The sequence below is a fragment of the Piliocolobus tephrosceles genome, chromosome 8, assembly GCF_002776525.5.
Source record: "Piliocolobus tephrosceles isolate RC106 chromosome 8, ASM277652v3, whole genome shotgun sequence".
Lineage (NCBI taxonomy): Eukaryota > Metazoa > Chordata > Mammalia > Primates > Cercopithecidae > Piliocolobus > Piliocolobus tephrosceles.
The window spans coordinates 45,005,382-45,022,319 of record NC_045441.1 but is presented as its reverse complement, the minus strand read 5'-3'; positions in this window follow the sequence as shown (position 1 = coordinate 45,022,319).

Here is a 16,938-nt window from a genome sequence, read left to right as displayed (position 1 = left end):
TGACCCCTGAGTAGCCTAACTGGGAGACATCCCCCACTAGGTGCAGACTGACACCTCACACAGTGGGGTACATTCCTGAGACGAAGCTTCCAGAGCAAGAATCAGACAGCAACACTCACCGTTCAGCAATATTCAATCTTCAGCAGCCTCCACTGCTGATGCCCAGACAAACAGGGTCTGGAGTGGACCTCAAGCAAACTCCAACAGACCTACAGCTGAGGGTCCTGACTGTTAGAAGGAAAACTAACAAACAGAAAGGACACCCACACCAAAACATCATCACTATGTCACCATCATCAAAGACCAAAAGCAGATAAAACCACAAAGATGGGGCCAGCCGCGGTGGCTCAAGCCTGTAATCCCAGCACTTTGGAAGGCCGAGGCGGGTGGATCACGAGGTCAGGAGATCGAGACCATCCTGGCTAACACGGTGAAATCCAGTCTCTACTAAAAACACACAAAAAATTAGCCGGGTGAGGTGGCAGGCACCTGTAGTCCCAGTTACTTGGGAGGCTGAGACAAGAGAATGGTGTGAACCCAGGAGGCGGAGCTTGACCTGAGCCACGATCTGCCACCGCACTCCAGCCTGGGTGACAGAGTGAGACTCCGTCTCGGAAAAAAAAAAAAAAAAAACCACAAAGATGGGGGAAAAGCAGTGCAGAAAAGCTAGAAATTCAAAAAATCAGAGCACATCTCCCCTTCCAAAGGAATGCAGCTCATTGCCAGCAACGGAACAAAGCTGGACGGAGAAGGACTTTAACGAGTCAAGAGAAGAAGGCTTCAGTTGATCAAACTTCTCAGAGCTAAAGGAGGAACTATGTAACCAGTGCAAAGAAACTAAAAACCTTGAAAAAAGATTTGACGAACGGCTAACTAGAATAACCAATGTAGAGAAGTCCTTAAAAGAACTGATAGAAATGAAAACCATAACATGAGAACTACGTGACAAATGCAGAAGCTTCAGTAACCAACTCGATCAACTGGGAGAAAGAGTATCAGCGATTGAAGATCAAATGAATTAAATGAAGCAAGAAGTGTAGAGAAGAAAGAGTAAAAAGAAATGAACAAAGCCTCCAAGAAATATGGGATTATGTGAAAAGACCAAATCTATGATTGGTGTGCCTGAAAGTGACGGGGAAAATGGAACCAAGCTGGAAAAAACTCTGCAGGATATCATCCAGGAGAACTTCTCCAATCTAGTAAGGCAGGCCAATATTCAAATTCAGGAAATACAGAGAATGCCACAAAGACACTCCTCTAGAAAAGCAACTCCAAGACACATAATTGTCAGATTCACCAAAGTTGAAATGAAGGAAAAAATCTTAAGGGCAGCCAGAGAGAAAGATCGGGTTACCCACAAAGGGAAGCCCATCAGACTAACAGCAGATCTCTCAGCAGAAACTCTACAAGCCAGGACAGAGTGGGGGCCAATAGTCAACATTCTTAAAGAAAAGAATTTTCAACCCAGAATTTCATATCCAGCCAAACTAAGTTTCATAAGTGAAGGAGAAATAAAATCCTTTAAAGACAAGCAAATGCTTAGAGATGTTGTCACCACCAGGCCTGCCCTACAAGAGATCCTGAAGGAAGCACTAAACATGGAAAGGAAAAACCAATACCAGCCATTGCAAAAATATGTCAAAATGTAAAGACCATCGATGCTAGGAAGAAACTGCATCAACTAACGAGCAAAATAACCATCTAATAAAATAATGACAGGATCAAGTTCACACATAACAATATTAATCTTAAATGTAAATGGACTAAAGGGTCCAATTAAAAGACACAGACTGGCAGATTGGATAAAGAGTCAAGACCCATCAGTTTGCTGTATTCAGGAGACCCATCTCACATGCAGAGACACATATAGGCTCAAAATAAATGGATGGAGGAAAATCTACCAAGCAAATGGAAAACAAAAAAAAAGCAGGGGTTGCAATCCTAGTCTCTGATAAAACAGACTTTAAACCATCAAAGATCAAAAGAGACAAAGAAGGCCATTACATAACGGTAAAGGGATCAATTCATCAGGAAGAGCTAACTATCCTAAATATAATTGCACCCAATACAGGAGCACCCAGATTCATAAAGCAAGTCCTTAGAGACTTACAAAGAGACTTAGACTCCCACACAATAATAATAGGAGACTTTAACACCCCACTGTCAACATTAGACAGATCAACGAGACAGAAAGTTAACAAGCATATCCAGGAGTTGAACTCAACTCTGCACCAAGTGGACCTAATGGACATCTACAGAACTCTCCACCCCAAATCAACAGAATATACATTCTTCTCAGCACCACATCGCACATATTTCAAAATTGACCACATAGTTGGAAGTAAAGCACACCTCAGCAAATGTAAAAGACAAGAAATTATAACAAAGTGTCTCTCAGAACACAGTGCAATCAAATTAGAACTCAGGACTAAGAAACTCAATCAAAACCACTCAACTACATGGAAACTGAACAACCTGCTCCTGAATGACTACTGGGTACATAATGAAATGAAGGCAGAAATAAAGATGGTTTCTCTTTGAAACCAATGAGAACAAAGATACAACATACCAGAATCTCTGGGACACATTTAAAGCAGTGTGTAGACAGAAATTTATAGCACTAAATACCCACAAGCAAAAGCAGGAAAGATCTAAAATTGACACACTAACATCACAATTAAAAGAACTAGAGAAACAAGAGTAAACACGTTCAAAAGCTAGCAGAAGGCAAGAAATAACTAAGATCAGAGCAGAACTGAAGGAGATAGAGACACAAAAAAACTTTCACAAAATCAATGAATGCAGGAGCTGGCTTTTTGAAAAGTTAAACAAAATTGATAGACCACTAGCAAGACTAATAAAGAAGAAAAGAGAGAAGAATGAAATAGACGCAATAAAAAATGATAAAGGGGATATCACCACTGACCCCACAGAAATACAAACTACCATCAGAGAATACTATAAACACCTCTATGCAAATAAACTAGAAAACCTAGAAGAAATGCATAATTTACTGGACACTTACACTCTCCCAAGACTAAACCAGGAAGAAGTTGAATCCCTGAATAGACCAATAGCTGACTCTGAAATTGAGGCAATAATTAATAGCCTACCAACCAAAAAAAGTCCAGGACCAGATGGATTCACAGCTGAATTCTACCAGAGGTACAAGGAGGAGTTGGTATCATTCCTTCTGAAACTATTCCAATCAATAGAAAAAGAGGGAATCCTCCATAACTCTTTTTATGAGGCCAACATCATCCTGATACCAAAGCCTGACAGAGATACAACAAAAAAAGAGAATTTTAGACCAATATCCCTGATGAACATTGATGCAAAAATCCTTAATAAAATACTGGCAGACCAAATCCAGCAGCATGTTAGAACACTTATCCACCTTGATCAAGTGGGCTTCATCCCTGGGATGCAAGGCTGGTTCAACATATGCAAATCAATAAATGTAATCCAGCATATAAACAGAACTAAAGACAAAAACCACACGATTATCTCAATAGGTGCAGGAAAGGCCTTTGACAAAATTCAACAGCCCTTCATGCTAAAATCTCTCAGTAATTTCGGTATTGATGGAACGTATCTCAAAATAATAAGAGCTATTTATGACAAACCCACAGCCAATATCATACTGAATGGGCAAAAACTGGAAGCATTCCCTTTGAAAATTGGCACAAGACAGGGATGCCCTCTCTCACCACTCCTATTCAACATAGTGTTGGAAGTTCTGGCTAGGGCAATCAGGCAAGAGAAGGAAATAAAGGGTATTCAGTTAGGAAAAGAAGAAGCCAAATTGTCCCTGTTTGCAGATGACATGATTGTATATTCAGAAAACCCCATCATCTCAGCCCCAAATCTCCTTAAGCTGATAAGCAACTTCAGCAAAGTCTCAGGATACAAAATCAATGTGCAAAAATCACAAGCATTCTTATACACCAGTAACAGACAGAGAGCCAAATCATGAATGCACTCCCTTTCACAATTGCTTCAAAGAGAACAAAATACCTAGGTATCCAACTTACAAGGGATGTGAAGGACCTCTTCAAGGAGAACTACAAACCACTGCTCAGTGAAATAAAAGAGGACACAAACAAATGGAAGAACATACCATGCTCATGGATAGGAAGAATCAATATCGTGAAAATGGCCATACTGCCCAAGGTAATTTATAGATTCAATGCCATCCCCATTAAGCTACCAATGATTTTCTTCACAGAATTGGAAGAAACTGCTCTAGAGTTCATATGGAACCAAAACAGAGCCTGCATTGCCAAGACAATCCTAAGCCAAAAGAACAAAGCTGGAGGCATCATGCTACCTGACTTCAAACTATACTACAAGGCTACAGTAACCAAAACAGCATGGTACTTGTACCAAAACAGAGATATAGACCAATGGAACAGAACAGAACACTCAGAAATAATACCACACATCTACAACCATCTGATCTTTGACAAACCTGACAAAAACAAGAAATGGGGAAAGGATTCCCTATTTAATAAATGGTACTGGGAAAATTGCCTAGCCATAAGCAGAAAGCTGAAACTGGATCCTTTCCTTACTCCTTACACGAAAATTAATTCAAGATGGATTAGAGACTTAAATGTTAGACCTAAAACCATAAAACCCCTAGAAGAAAACCTAGGCAATACCATTCAGGACGTAGGCATGGGCGAGGACTTCATGACTAAAACACCAAAAGCAATGGCAACAGAAGCCAAAATTGACAAATAGGATCTAATTAAACTAAAAAGCTTCTGCATAGCAAAAGAAACTACCATCAGAGTGAACAGGCAACCTACAGAATGGGAGAAAATTTTTGCAATCTACTCATCTGACAAAGGGCTAATATCCAGAACCTACAAAGAACTCAAACAAATTTACAAGAAAAAAAAAAAACAACCCCATCAAAAAGTGGGTAAAGGATATGAACAGACATTTATCAAAAGAAGACATCCATACAGCCAACAGACACATGAAAAAATGCTCATCATCACTTGCCATCAGAGGAATGCAAATCAAAACCACAATGAGACACCATCTCACACCAGTTAGAATGGCAATCATTAAAAAGTCAGGAAACAACAGGTACTGGAGAGGATGTGGAGAAATAGGAACACTTTTACACTGTTGGTGGGACTGTACACTAGTTCAACCATTGTGGAAAACAGTGTGGCGATTCCTCAAGGATCTAGAACTAGAAATAGCATTTGACCCAGCCATCCCATTACTGGGGATATACCCAAAGATTATAAGTCATGCTGCTATAAAGACACATGCACACGTAAGTTTATTGCAGCACTATTCACAATAGCAAAGACTTGGAATCAACCCAAATGTCCATTGACAGACTAGATTAAGAAAATGTGGCACATATACACCATGGAATACTATGCAGCCATAAAAAAGGATGAGTTCGTGTCCTTTGTAGAGACATGGATGCAGCTGGAAACCTTCATTCTCAGCAAACTATTGCAAGAAGAGAAAACCAAACACCGCATGTTCTTACTCATAGGTGGGAATTGAACAATGAGATCACTTGGACAGGGAAGGGGAACATCACACATCTGGTCCTATTATGTGGAGGGAGGAGGGGGGAAGGATAGCATTAGGGGATATATCTAATGTAAATGACGGGTTAATGGGTGCAGCACACCAACATGGCACTTGTATACATATGTAACAAACCTGCACGTTGTGCACATGTACCCTAGAACTTAAAGTATAAAAAAAAAAGTACAAAAAAGAAGGGGGGGGGGGCGTCCTTGTTACTATCGGAGTACAGATAATGTGCGCCCTCTACTGGTGTGACTGTGCATGTGTGCGTGTTCGCTCAACTACATTACTAATTTGGTTTATCACATAATGATCAGGCTGTATGTTTAAGAATTTATATGTGATGATCAACATTAATCACAATGAATGGATGGATTTAAAATGATAATGACGATGATAATTTTGAATTTGAAGTAAGTAACATTGATGATGGAAGTTCTATTGGTTGTTATTTTCAGGTACATAAAATATTTCCTATTTGCCATTAAAATGAACAGTTTCCACTTACATTATAATTCAAAAGTGCCTTCTTTGCCCAAGCTGGCATTGGAGTCTCCATCAACATCCTCCTCCTTTTCTCTTGTACCATGAAGCTCCTGGATCTGAAGCTCACTGACCTGACCACCAGTCACTTGGCCCTCATCCACATCATGATGCTGCTCACCATTGTGTTCTTGGTGTCTCGAGACGTTTTTAAGTCCCTTCATTTTCAAGATGACTTTGAGTGTAAGATGCATTTTTAGCTGAGCAGGGTGATGCGGGGCCTCTCCATCTGCATCACCTGCCTCCTGAGTGTGCTCTAGGCTGTCACCATCAGCCCCAGCACCTCCTGGTTGGTGAGGTTTAAACATAAATTCACAAATCACATTTCACACGTTCTTGTCTTCTTATGGTCCTTCAGTTTGTCCTGCAGTAATTACATGATCTTCTACACTGTGGTTTCTTCCAATATGACTCACACCAGTTTTCTGATGCTCAATAAATACTGCCTCATTTCCTCAAGGAAGTCCATCATCAGCAACCTTGTTTTTCTTACTCTCTCATTATCCAGAGATGTGTCCTTTGTGGGAATTATGCTGTTTTCAGGTGAATACATGGTGACTGTCTTATGCAAACATCAGAGGCAATCCCAGCACCAGACTCTCCCCAAGAGTTTCTCCAGAAAAAAGGGCCACCAAGACAGTCATGCTGTTGGTGAGTTTCTTTGTGGTCATGTACTGGATGGATTTGAGTCTCTCATCCTACTTGATCCTGATATCAACGTATGACCCAGTCATCCTGGGTGTCCAGAGGCTTGTGATCAGTGCTTATGCCACTGTGAGCCCTGTGGTGCTAATAAGGTCTGAAAAAAAGATAATTGATATTCTGCAAATGATGTGACAGAAGTATTGTATATTTTTTCTATGAAAATACTTATCTGAAAAGGAGATTCTAACATCAGTTAAATTATTCAAGTATCAGAGGATTTGATATTTTATTTCATTGCAAATACCATTATTTTATGTAAATCATTTGGAAACTGATGCTGCCAAAGGCTTGATGGATCCTTTAGTTCATTGTCCACTGTGATTTCATAGCTCAATATGTTTGCAGTTTTTTGCATTTCTTTTTGATTTCTTGAACTTCATTTTAATTTTTTTCTTTTTGAAGCATATTCTTAATAACCTCATATTGGTAATAAGATTTCTCATTTTTTTTACTTTTGAAAATCATTTAGTGCATCCTTACTTATTCAAAATATGTTAGTGAAGTATCTAATTATTGGTTGAACAGTAACTTCTCCCAGCAGTCTTACTTATTTCTGTTTTCTGGCTGAACACAGGCTCTGGAGAGTTTGCTCTCACCTTCATTGGTTCTTTCTTCTCTCTCATGGCTTTAAAGATTTTTTCCTTTTCTTTGGTGTTATGCAGTTTGACTTTTATTTCTGTTGAGTATTTTTCGTTGGTGCTCACTTAATCGCAATACGCTTCTGCATTCAAGGGTTCCTATCTGATATTGTTTCAGAAATTTATAAATATTTGTTATTAGTCTGATTTGTTACTTGTATGTAAGCTAGTGAAACCAATGTATTTGATTTCATCTCATTTTATTCTTTGTACATGTATAATCACATTTGTATTGTGATCATTTTGTTTTTCTGTAGTTTTTTATTTATTCATTTCAGTATTCTAATTCGTAAACCCTGTTGTTATTAACGTGGTCTAATTTAATAATTAAACCATACATTGTATATTAAGTTTATTTAAGTTTCAATTGTTCAATTTCTATTTGAGTCTTTGTAAAACATGCCTGCTCAGTGTGTGTGTGTGTGCATGCACATGTGTGTGTATTTGAGACAGAATCTCTCTGTCACCCAGGCTTCAGTTCAGTGGTGGTCATAGCTCACTGTAACCTCAAATTCCTGGTCTCAAGAGACACTCTCACCTCCGCCTCCCCAGTAGCTGACACTACAAGCACATGCCACTGTGCCTGGATTATTTTTCATATCTATTTATTGTAGAGACAGCTTTTGCTTTGCTGCCCAGGCTGGTCTCAAACTCCCGGCCTCAAGTGATCCTCCTGCCTTGGCCCCCGCAAAGTGCTGGGAGTACAGGCATGAGCCACTGCCCCCTGTGCCCGCTTTATAACTTCATGTGTTTTCAAAATTATTTTGATATTCTCTTTCCCCATTTGTGTTACTTAATTATTTTAAATATATTTTCAATCTGTGAAATTTATATGATGTATAATTTCTTCTTTACCTTTTTGTGGGTAACTTATTTTGTGTGCTTCATTACTTACAATTTGGTTCTTACATTATGGAGATCTCACATTTGAGATGGCACTGGTTAGTAATTTTCTCTGTTTATTCCAAGGGACAGAGTGGATGATCCTCACAGGCTTGAGGTCTTTGTAATCAGCTCTGCAATCAGTGCTGTACCTGCAGGCAACTCTAACTTCTTGCTGTCGTGCCTCCTATGAATTTGCCTCTTGATTCACTTTTGGTCCTGGGAAGTTCCCATATTTTTCTACCAGCTCGCAGTTTTAGAATTCTTATAAATTTTAAAGATTTTTAATTTACTACATTAAATGACCTTTGAGAATATGTTATTCTGTGCTAAAACATCAAATGTCCACATGCATATATGAGTAAAAAATGTTACAAAAATATTTTGTGTAGAACAGTGCCCCATGAGAAATTGCAATTTTTCTCATTTGAAACATCTCAATGCCCATGTATTATACACTAACATTATCTATGAAGTGTAAATATTTTCTTAATACTTGGAAGAATTTTTATGTTTTGGACAAATATCTGAAGTGACCATGCTCCACTTTAATGCATAACTCCTGTACGTGGGCAGAATTGCTGTTTTTCTCTAAAATTAAGAATTTTAATTAGTAGAGTTAAATATATAAATTCAGGTCTTTTGGTTTCAGTCACAAAGCTTCCTCTTTAGCATTTCTCTGGTGTTGTAAAAGTAATCTCAGTTTGAATTTTCCATTTAATCTAGATGTCATTTAAAACAATTTTAGGGATAAAAGACTAACCATTGGGTACAGTGTACACTGCTTAGGTGACGGGTGCACCAACATCTCAGAAATCACCACTAGAAAACTTATCCCTGTAACCAAACACTACCTGTTTTCCAAAGATCTATTGAAATAAAAAATTCACATAAAATTTAAAAATAGGGAATGGGCGCGGTGGCTCATGCCTATAATCCCAGCACTTTGGGAGGCTGAGGCGGGTGGATCACAAGGTCAGGAGATCGAGACCATGTGGCTAACACGGTGAAACCCCGTCTCCACTAAAAATACAAAAAATTCTCTGGGCGTGGTGGTGGGCGTCTAGTCCCAGCTACTCTGGAGGCTGAGGCAGGAGAATGGCATGAACCCACGAAGCGGAGCTTGCAGTGATCCGAGATTGCGCCACTTCACTCCAGCCTGGGTGACAGAGTGAGACTTCATCTCAAAACCATAATAATAATAAGTAAAAAATAATAAAACAATCTGAAAGGAAATTTGCATGTGGCTACACATTACTTGTTGGCTACACTTTAATTTTTATTGTCATTTTACAGTTATCAAGAAATACTGCTTATAGGACTTGTGACTTTGTGAAGTTAAAGACACTAATTTAGGTTTAAAACCTTGCAATATTAAATGATTTTCTTGGTATTGGAAAATTATGTCCATTCTCTTTTTAGTGCTCAAAAATGCTGATCCTTTTTCCACTGAATTAACTATATAATAAAGTTTCAAACTTTCTAATACTTAACACTCTTTATTTTTTCTATACCAGACAGTTGATTTCCATGTTCATTTTAATATCAATTAATGTCATTGTAAATGTATCAGTTTTTCATTTAATTACTCTCTGCGTACACATTAAACTCTTTGGTATTAAATCTACGTGTAAATGGCTTGAAATTGCACCTAACGCATCATTAATTATATCTAAGCATTAATCACTCTGCTTAATCCAATTTTCATTTCTTTCTACTGTTTTGCATTTACTGTGTCATTTAGTGTTTATCAAAATTTATAATTCCTTTCCTTCAAACATATTTCCAATATATGAAGTTTATGTGATATACAAATAATATTTAGGAGGTAGTTTCAGTTTGTCATTTAGGCAAAATCAAGTTTAATGACACAGATTTCTAATTAACTTTATTCTTTGTTACCTATTTATAATATTTAAATTTAATGAGGTCATAATTATATGTATACATATACATATCAATGATGACTGCAATTAAACAATTTAACATATGCATGAACTCATGTAGTTTCCTTTTGGTGTCAAAGCACCTAAAGTTTACCCTGTTAAAAAATTACCAATATATCATATACAAATAGTAACTATAACCTTTAAACTGTACTTTAGTCCTCCAGATTCATTTATTTTATAAACTGAAATGTTGACTTGTGTTTGTTCTCCTCCCAGTCATCATTCTATCCTGTCTCTATGTATTTAGTCTTTTTAAAGATTTCATACATAACATAAACTATGCAGTATTTTTCTCTCTCTCTCAGCTATTTCACTTGGCTTAATATCCTCAAGGTTCATTTATGGTATCACAAATGGCAGTATCTTCTCCTTTTTAAAAGCTGAAAAGTATTGTATTATATAATATATTATACATGCACACAAACACCTCCCCCACAACTTTTTTCTCCACTTGTCCATCAATGTACAGTAACTTGGTTCCATAACTTGGCTATTGGGAATGATGCTGTGGTGGGGCACGGGGAAGAGGGGAGTGCAGATATCTCTACAACATGCTGATTTCATTTCCTGTTGATATATAATTTACAAGACGGATTACTAAGCCATATGGTAGTTCTAGTTTTAGATTTTCAGGAACCTTCATACTGTTTTCCATAATGGCTGTACTAGCTTACATTTTAACCAGCAGTGTACAAAGGTTCCCTTCTCTCCACACCATCACCAACACTTGTTATCTCTTGTCCTTTTTATGACAGCCATCCTAACAGATGGGAGGTGATATCCCATTGTTATTTAACCAAAAACTGTAAAACTCCTAGAATAATACATAGGGCAAAAGCTCCTTGACATTGGTTCAGATAATAATTTATTAAATACGATATTAAAAGCACAAGCAACAAAAACCAAAAATACAAATAGGAGTACATCTAACCCTAAAGCTTCTGCACAGGAGAAATCAATCAATGAAATTAAAAAAGCAGCTTATGAACTCGGAGAAAATATTTGCTAACAATATATCCCATAAGGGGTTAATATAAGAATACATAATAAACCCACACAATTGAACAGAAAAAAAGAGAGACAACTCACCAAAATCTAATAACCTGATTTAAAAACAAGCAAAGACTCTGAATAGACATTTATCTTTTTAAAAAGATATAAAAATGGCTAACAAGTGCTCAACATCAGTAATCATCAGGAAAATGCAAACCAAAGTCCTCATTTACTTTAGATTTTATACTTTTTTCGCACAATAAACATGAATGTGTACAGCAGGTACAGTAATCTCCATCCTACAACAGAGGACCCTGAGACTGGTGACTCGGGGATGCATCTGCATGGAGCCGGCCTGGGGTTGGGGGGGTGGTGCTGAAGAGGACAGCAGATGACGTAGAACCAGGGACAGCGACTCACCTGGGACCCTTCAGCAGAGGAGCCTCGGTCGGTCCCCAAAGCTCACTCAGCAGCACCCTCTGGGGACCTGCTCCCTGCAGGTTTGGTCAGCACCATGGACAGAGGACAGGAGGGCGAGGCTGAGTCAGAGAAAAACAGAGGGAGGACAGCGAGGTGCTCTAATCCAGGGCTGCTGGCTGACAACCCTAAGAACCCCCTGAGGCTATGGATGAGGTAAAGGACCAAGCTGGCCACATGTGAGGCCCTCAGTCAACCTCATTGCCTCTGGTGCCACCCCAGCAGTGCACAGTAGTGCAAGTGGACAAGGCAGGCACGTGGATGGATCTGGGGAGTCTTGCTCAGAAACTCTGACAGGACAAGGCTAAAAGAAGGGCCACTGTGGCTGGAGAGAGGGTTACAGCCTCTGGTTCAGACACGATGGAGAAATGAGCAAAAGGGAAGGGGTGGTGGCTGACATGCAGGAGAGGCAGGTGAACCCTGGATGGTCAGAGTCTATTAGACAGGATGGGCTCCAAGTGCATCTTCGGTGTACTGGGCACTTCTCAGGCTTCCGGGAACTGAGCCTGGTGATGTGGTCACTTTTTGGGAGACTGCTGTCAGGGCCCAGCCACACACCCCTGGGCGGCACTGTCCCATCTCAGGACTGGACTTTCTCAGCTCACATAGGGGATGATGCCTGCAGCCCAGGAGGGGCAGCCCCAAGGTGCAGCCTGAGCCCCCATGGATCCTCAGCAGCCCCTGCCTGGCCCTGCGCTCGCTCTGCTCTCTTGCCCCAGCCCCTCCTGAGTGTCAGCCAGCACGAAGGCCCTGTCTGTCCTTTCTTTCCTTTGCAGCTTCCTGGGCTAAGACCTGGGTCAAATGGGGATGGGGTTGGTTCTTCCCTGAGACCTGCTCAGGAAAGGGGACGGCCCCCAGGCTTCTTTGGACTATTTGTGGATATTTTGTTTCGTTTTGAAAGTTAAATGTGCATCATCTTGTTGGCCATGCCGTCATGCAGGCATCAGTGCCCTAGCTGTCCTGTGAGTCCTCATGCAGAGCAGTGCCATCATGGACAGCCCTTGTGAATAAGTGAGTGTACCCTGAAGCTGACTTCCATCTGTGTCCTGCACTCTCATCCAGCATTCTCTATGGAAATAGTTGTCATTTCCTCAGTGATAGTGTGTCTTATAGCGATGGTTGTAATGGTGAATAGCTAGTGTCATTTTGTTTAATTTTGTTTTGCTTTTTCATGGTGGACAAGATGAAATTTTAGTTGTTTCAGCACCAATCCAACTTAAAAGCATCTTGGACTTTATTTTCCCTTCCAAACTAAAAGATCAAGGCATGTATTAGACCCAAGCATATTTGCTGCCTCAACTCCTCTGACATCCATATTAGGAAAAGGCCTGCCACCAAAGCAGGAAGCTGCACACTCCTAACCTTTCTCCCATGGTGTGGGGTCCCTTGACACCATGAAGTGTTATTGCAAGGTGCTTCTGTACTTTTCCGGCCTGGAAATGGAGGGTGAACGGCCCTCGCTCCTGCTATGAGAAGAAAACCAACCTCATTTTCTCAGTGCCCCAGAGATCTAGGACAGGATTTCTAAATTGGAATCATCCTTAATCAGCTTGAAGATCCTCCAAGAAGCATTTGACTGGTGCTGCCATCTGTGTCCTCAAAGTAATGCTGGTGGCAGCGTCCTGTGCACACACGAAGAGCTAATACCCAAACTAAAATACTGGGTAACTGGCTCTGAAGTGCTTCCCAATCAGCAAGCCCATAGGAAAATGTTTGATTTTTATGCTGTGTTGGATTTTGCTTTGCTTGGCCTATCTAAAGGTGCCTTTTCTTTTTCTTTCTTTCTTTCCTTCTTTCTTTCTTTCTTTCTTTCTTTCTTTCTTTCTTTCTTTCTTTCTTTCTTTCTTTCTTCTTTCTTTCTCTCCTTTTCTTTCTTTCTTTTTCTTTTCTTTTTTCTTTTTTCCTTTTTTTTGCTTTCTGCTTTGTTTTGTAGGACTTGTTCTAAACATGGAAAACAAGTCCAGAAGATTCTCCCTCTGACTGTTACCTTTGCCCCAAGCGACCCCAAACTTCTGTGCTCACATTTTATTAAAGCAGGTGCGCCCTGGAATCTCCGGGACTGTTTTGAGGCATTTGAAGCAGAATATAGAGTGGTCTCATCTCCTTCCTTAATCTTCCTGGTGGTTGGGATATTCCACTTGTATATTAGATGCTTTTACTTACTGATGTGCTCTGCAGTTTTTAAATGTGAATTTGTGTGCAAACGTGCAGATTCAATGATCTTGTTACAGATCGAATAAATCTTTATTTTGAAAAAAATTGAAAACTGCTAAATTTCTTGAGACAAAGGAAAATGAAAATACCACATATCAAAAAATTTTGAGATACAGTGAAAGCAATTATAAGAGAAAAGTTTATAACAATAAACACCTTCATGGAAAAGAAGAGATATTTCAAATAAATAACCTAATATTACATCTCAAAGAACCAGCAAAATAAGAAGAAACAAATGTCAAAAAGTAGTAGAAGCGAAGAAATAACAAAAATCAAAGTAAAAATAAATAAAATAGAGAATTAAAAATAGAAAATATGAATGATGAAGTTGGTTTCTTGAAATGATAAAATCAACACTTCCTAGTAGACTTAGACAGTAACAGAGAATAGTCAAATAAATAAAAGTAGAAATAAAAAGGGAGAAATCACAACTGCTACCACAGACATACAAAGGATCACAAGGGACTATTAAGATCAACTGTACGTCAATAAAATGAAAAACTGGGGGAAAAAAAAAGATAAATCTGTGGAAACATGCGACCTACCAAGATTAAATCATGAAAAAATAGCAAACCTAAAAAGACAAATAATTTGTAACAAGATCAAACTGGAAATAAAGACTCTCCTCTCAAAGAAAAGCACAGGGACTAATGGCTTTACTGTTAACGTCTGAAAACATTTAAAGAAGAATTAATACCAATACTTCTTACATCTTTACAAAATATGAAAGAAGAGGAAATTACTGCAAACTCATTCTACAAGGCCAGTATTAGCAAGATACCAAAATCACAACAGAAAGTAAAAGTACGGACCAATATCTCTCATGAACACAGATGCAAAAATATTTGAAAAAACACCAGGAATTTGAACTCAACAACATTTTATTATTATTATTATACTTTAAGTTCTAGGGTACATGTGCACAACGTGCAGGCTTGTTACATATGTATACATGTGCCACGTTGGTGTGCTGCACCCATTAACTCATCATTTACATTACGTATCTCTCCCAGTGCTATCGCTCCCACCGTCCCCCTCCCCACAATAGGCCTCGGTGTGTGATGTTCCCCTTCCTGTGTCCAAGTGATCTCGTTGTTCAATTCCCACCTACGAGTGAGAATATGCGGTGTTTGGATTTCTCTTCATGCAATAGTTTGCTGAGAATGATGGTTTCCAGCTGCATCCATGTCCCTACAAAGGACACGACCTCCTCCCTTTTTATGGCTGCATAGTATTCCATGGTGTATATGTGCCACATTTTCTTAATCCAGTCTGTCACTGATGGACATTTGGGTTGATTCCAAGTCTTTGCTATTGTGGATAGTGCCAAAATAAACATAAGTGTGCATGTGTATTTATAGCATCATGATTTATAATCCTTTGGGTATATCCCCAGTAATGGGATGGCTGGGTCAAATGGTATTTTTAGTTCTAGATCCTTGAGGAATCGCCATGCTGTTTTCCAAAATGGTTGAACTAGTTTACAGTCCCACCAATAGTGTAGAAGTGTTCCTATTTCTCCACATCCTCTCCAGTACCTGTTGTTTTCTGACTTTTTAATGATTGCCATTCTAACTGGTGTGAGATGGTATCTCATTGTGGTTGTGAATTGCATTTCTCTGATGGCAAGTGATGATGAGCATTTTTTCATGTGTCTGTTGGCTGCATGAATATCTTCTTTTGAGAAGTGTCTGTTCATATCCTTTGCCCACTTGTTGATGTGGTTGTTTGTTTTTTTCTTGTAAATTTGTTTGAGTTCTTTGTAGGTTCTGGATATTAGCCCTTTGTCAGATGAGTAGATTGCAAAAATTTTCTCCCATTCTGTAGGTTGCCTGTTCACTCTGATGGTAGTTTCTTTTGCTGTGCAGAAGCTCTTTAGTTTAATTAGATCCCATTTGTCAATTTTGGCTTTTGTTCCCATTGCTTTTGGTGTTTTAGTCATGAAGTCCTCGCCCATGCCTACGTCCTGAATGGTATTGCCTAGGTTTTCTTCTAGGGTTTTTATGGTTTTAGGTCTAACATTTAAGTCTCTAATCCATCTTGAATTAATTTTTGTGTAAGGAGTAAGGAAAGGATCCAGTTTCAGCTTTCTGCTTATGGCTAGCCAATTTTCCCAGTACCATTTATTAAATAGGGAATCCTTTCCCCATTTCTTGTTTTTGTCAGGTTTGTCAAAGACCAGATGGCTATAGATGTGTGGTATTATTTCTGAGTGTTCTGTTCTGTTCCATTGGTCTATATCTCTGTTTTGGTACCAGTACCATGCTGTTTTGGTTACTGTAGCCTTGTAGTATATTTTGAGGCCAGGTAGCATGATGCCTCCAGCTTTGTTCTTTTGGCTTAGGATTGTCTTTTTTGGTTCCATATGAACTCTAAAGCAGTTTTTTTCCAATTCTGTGAAGAAAGTCATTGGTAGCTTAATGGGGATGGCATTGAATCTATAAATTACCTTGGGCAGTATGACCATTTTCACGATACTGATTCTTTCTATCCATGAGCATGGTATCTTCTTCCATTTGTTTGTGTCCTCTTTGATTTCACTGAGCAGTGGTTTGTAGTTCTCCTTGAAGAGGTCCTTCACATCCCTTGTAAGTTGGATTCCTAGGTATTTTGTACTCTTTGAAGCAATTGTGAAAGGGAGTGCATTCATGATTTGGCTCTCTGTTACTGGTGTATAAGAATGCTTGTGATTTTTGCACATTGATTTTGTATCCTGAGACTTTGCTGAAGTTGTTTACCAGGTTAAGGAGATTATGGGCTGAGATGATGGGGTTTTCTAAATATACAATCATGTCATCTGCAAACAGGGACAATTTGGCTTCTTCTTTTCCTAGCTGAATACCCTTTATTTCTTTCTCTTGCCTGATTGCCCTAGCCAGAACTTCCAACACTATGTTGAATAGGAGTGGTGAGAGAGGGCATCTCTGTCTTTTGCTAGTTTTCAAAGGGAATGCTTCCAGTTTTTGTCT